Raw genomic sequence first — 4,694 nt, 5'->3', positions numbered from 1 at the left:
CACACACACACACACACACACACACACACACACACCCCTTGTGCTGTACTGCCATCTCATGGTTCATAGTAGAACTGCAGTGACACTAAATCCACTGTACTAGTGCAGCTACTAGTAATATTACATGTTTATTTCTTGATAATGCACATTTGACAGTAAAGCACTGAGCTTGAGTTCGGAAGCATTCAAAATGTACTTTTATTAACAGTAATGTGCAAAAAAAAAAGTTTTATATAAAAAATTGAACATATTCTACTATTAAATGTACCATTATTCTTCTATAGTATTATACAAAACTGACCGACAACTTCTGTGATTATAAAATGAGTGCTCTTGCTTTATGTGTGAGTCAGTCGCAAACTGAGAAGTTTGTGTTTTCAAGGCACTTCATGACCTTTCTTACTTCATACACAAAAAAAAGAGCAACACTTTGACAAAATGTTATTTCTTGATGATTTGATATTTTATAATAGTGCTTTTATAATTTTAAAATATAAAGCAAAAAGTATAAATGTAAGAGTAATACATCATTCTAAACTGTAAAGGGTTTACTTTTATTTGTGTGCACTCACGATATCAACAAAATATTGTGCTTTTATAAAATAAAGAAAACAAATGCTTTCTGCCGTCTCGGTCTTGAACAGGAGCGCTTCACAAGGATGAACCTAAACTCAAAGAATTGCCTCACAGACATGATAAAAATATATAGAAAGCTTTAAATTATACTTTAAAACGAAAAATAGAAACTATTTCATTATGTAATCCCTAAAGATGCATTTCTCTCTAAAGGCACATCCAATGAGGAGTCATTTTTTTCCACCATAATTGATGGATGTCTAAACTATAAAAATAATAAAAAGCCTAAAACAGGCCCGATTATAATTTGCGTTTTATTTTATAATGCTGTACAATTAAAAAATAAAACACAAATTATAATGACATATATGTAAAACTTCGTCGTATAATTGTGTAGCTGCTTATATTTTCTGATTTGTATGTTACTCTGCTCTGAATACCTTCAAATTTTAAGGATTTGCTGCAACGCAATTTTGTCTGATATGTGAATTATTTATTAGCCTATTTTTTATTTTTTAATCCATGCAGCAAATGCTTTAAAAATAGCTTTAAACAAATTACTTTATTGCATTGCAGATGCTTTTAAATTACTTTTTTGTTGTAGGCTTACCCGATCTCATGAAAGTGGGTAAGAAATAGTATGAATCTATTCTATGGTGGTTTTTAGCTGTATTAAAGGCAAATGCTGTGTTTGTCCAGCAGGTGTTATCATTAACATTTAAATGAATGTATTATTTTTTATATGTTCGCCTTCATATATATTTGAGTTGAAATTGTAGTAAATCTATTGTGTTTTTGCTAGGCTATCCCCCTTCGTATTTTGTTATGCCTATGTAGTTTTTATAACTTTTTATTTAAGTTTTATTTATTTTAGTTCATAAGTTGAACTAGTTAAACTTTATTAAAATTACGTGTTTTGTGCACGCAGTCCTGCATGAATTCGTCACAATATCCAGCGACTACTAATTGTCCCTAGCAATAATTTTGATCAAACAATTAAATATATGCATATGTAACCATTGTTTATGTAATTTCAGTCGCATCTGAAATAGGTCATACCATTGATATTGAGAAATTAAATACGCTAGAAAACATGTAATAGCCTATGTGTGGATATAGTGTTTACAATTTGACATTGACTATCACTCTAGATTAATACAATCATACAACAATGATTTTTCAAATATTTATTACAATATATACTAATAAACCGTATCACTTAAATTGTATGAGAGACTGGATCATGGATGCTAATGTCCTACTGTGCTGACAGTGTCGTGTAAGCATGACTGAAGACGCGAGAAGCGGAGGAACAGACAAACCGATTCAATCGAGTGAGTCATTTACACTGGAACCGATCCGATTCATTCAAACACGTGACTTCGATCATTAATTTCAAGCGATTCACTAGCAAAAACATTTCAAAAGAGCCTTTCATTTCCGAATTTCGACATCGCTTGTAACGATTTTAATCAGTTAAATTAGTTAAACCATTGAGTCGCAAAATGATTCACTGTTTCGAAGCGCTCCAATTTGGATCACGTGTCGTGAATCATTTGATTCAGATCGGAACTTCGAAACGGGTTCGCGAATCATTTCACTAATTTAATGATTCGCGAATCATTATTCAGATCGATACCACCGCGGATTGCGATTCATTTGATTCGGCTCAGTCAGGACGTCGTTCGGTGCGGATTCGTGAATCTTCGGAGCGCGGATCGCGATTCTTTTTCTGATTTATTTGTTGTTAGGCTTTACACAACTTTTTTTTGTGCATATAGGGTAACCACAGTTTTACTACAGATACCATGAATACAAATATATTGATTTACAATATAGTTATTTACAATAAACCTGTTCATGAGTTGATGAAAAGCTAATAATTAAATAATATATGAATGTATATAATATATGAATAAGATATGAATAAGATGGCGCCGCACACGGCCGCCTCAGTGCTTGGCTCTCCAGTGTTTGTACTGTTTTTGTTCGTTTTTCCTGTTTTTTGTTTCTCAAACACGATCAGCTTTACCAGGGATGAACTGCTGAACATTCGGCAGAACACACCACAAAATCTTCTACCGGATTTAGATTATTCGGACGTTTTGCTGAACATTGTAGTTGGCGGAGCAGCGGCGCTGATCAAGCGCTTCAGGACGCGCAGACGAGGGAAGCGAATCTGTTCCTTCTATTTATTGAAGTTGTGTTCAGAAAGAACACATTTTTCATTGAATGAAAATGAAATTGAACTGAATGAAACGGTTGTGAACTGAGTTTATATGTCTGAAACTGAATTTCCATCAAACTGATGTTTCATAATCACATCATCCATCACAGAGATGTGTAATGTATGGAGTGTGATTTAAATACATGAATATGCTAATGACATGCATTATTATGCAAAGAGTAAATGTCAAGGATTTAACGCTTTAAATCAAAATAATGTGTTTTGTCTAAATATGTTAAAGCTGCAGATCACTGAACATTATCAATAACATTTATTATCATATGATCCATAACATTATTGTGGGACAGCCGCCACAGTGCTTGGCTCTCCAGTGTTTGTACTGTTTTTGTTAGTTTTTCCTATTTTTTGTTTCTCAAATCAGTTTTACCAGGGATGAACTGCTGAACATTCGGCAGAACACACCGCAAAATATTCTACCGGATTTCGTTTTTTCGGACGTTTTGCTGAACATTGTAGTTGGCGGAGCAGCGGCGCTGATCAAGCGCTTCAGGACGCGCAGACGAGGGAAGCGAATCTGTTCCTTCTATTTATTGAAGTTGTGTTCAGAAAGAACACATTTTTCATTGAATGAAAATGAAATTGAACTGAATGAAACGGTTGTGAACTGAGTTTATATGTCTGAAACTGAATTTCCATCAAACTGATGTTTCATAATCACATCATCCATGTGTAATGTATGTAATGTATGGAGTGTGATTTAAATACATGAATATGCTAATGACATGCATTATTATGCATGTCAAGGATGTCAAGGATTTAACGCTTTAAATCAAAATAATGTGTTTTGTCTAAATATGTTAAAGCTGCAGATCACTGAACATTATCAATAACATTTATTATCATATGATCCATAACATTATTGTAAATATTCTCTCTGGCTTTTTTTTTGTGTGTGTGCTATATGATGTATTATTATTGCTGCTCGACTGTATCATGAATATCTGCATGATATGAGAAACACAGACAGCAGAGCATCCATCAGATTACTGTTCATTCGAATGCAGATGAGCTGATGTTTTAAAGAAACGGACAAAAAAAGTAATTAAAAAAAAAAAAATTCTGCCTCGCGTCAGCCGTGCCGGAAGTGACGTATGTACGCAGGTGATGACGCTATGGCGTTGAGTATGCGGAAGTGATGGACGCGGCTTGTGTTTGTATTTCTGCAGGAGTCTGACGCGTCGGTGAAGCTATAAGTGTGTGTGTGTGTGTGTGTGTGTGTGTGTGTGTGTGATGAGCTCTCAAGGCCAATCACTGCTATTATGTGACATTCGTGTTGAATCTCATGAAAATATTCCACTTTCACCTCAAAATCACTTCATTGGTTTTGACTGACATGTTTTTTCCTTTGAGACATTATTTTCGTGATGGAAAGTTTAACAGGCTCATATGGGAGTCATTACTGCAGTTCAACACGTGACACTGATGCCTCTAGTGTTCACTAGAGAAACTACACACACACACACACAAATATATATATATATATATACTTATTATATTTTATATATTATTCAAGTTAGAGATCAATTCTATTTTGTGCAACATTCAGTTACATTAAAAATGAAGTTAAATCAAACGTGCATTTTTCCGCACTTAGTGAAAACAGTAATAATGACTTCCATCCCTCACATGTTACACAGGTGTTCATTGTCACAGAAATATTCTTTCATTAGCAGATACAACAACATTCACACACACAAACAAACACCTGGAGAGGAATTTCTCACAGTGAACGACCCTCGGATCATTTCACTGCCTGCAGCTTCATTTAGACCCGTATTCTATTCTTCTCTTCTTTATTTCCATCCATTTTTGCAAAACAAGTTTATCATTTTTCTATCTTTCCTTGCTTATGTAGGCCTGATGTGAAGCA

Source organism: Sinocyclocheilus anshuiensis, unplaced genomic scaffold (assembly GCF_001515605.1).
Source record: "Sinocyclocheilus anshuiensis isolate Anshui unplaced genomic scaffold, SAMN03320099.WGS_v1.1 scaffold1865, whole genome shotgun sequence".
In the NCBI taxonomy this organism is placed as follows: Eukaryota; Metazoa; Chordata; class Actinopteri; order Cypriniformes; family Cyprinidae; genus Sinocyclocheilus; species Sinocyclocheilus anshuiensis.
This window is presented reverse-complemented; position numbering follows the sequence as displayed.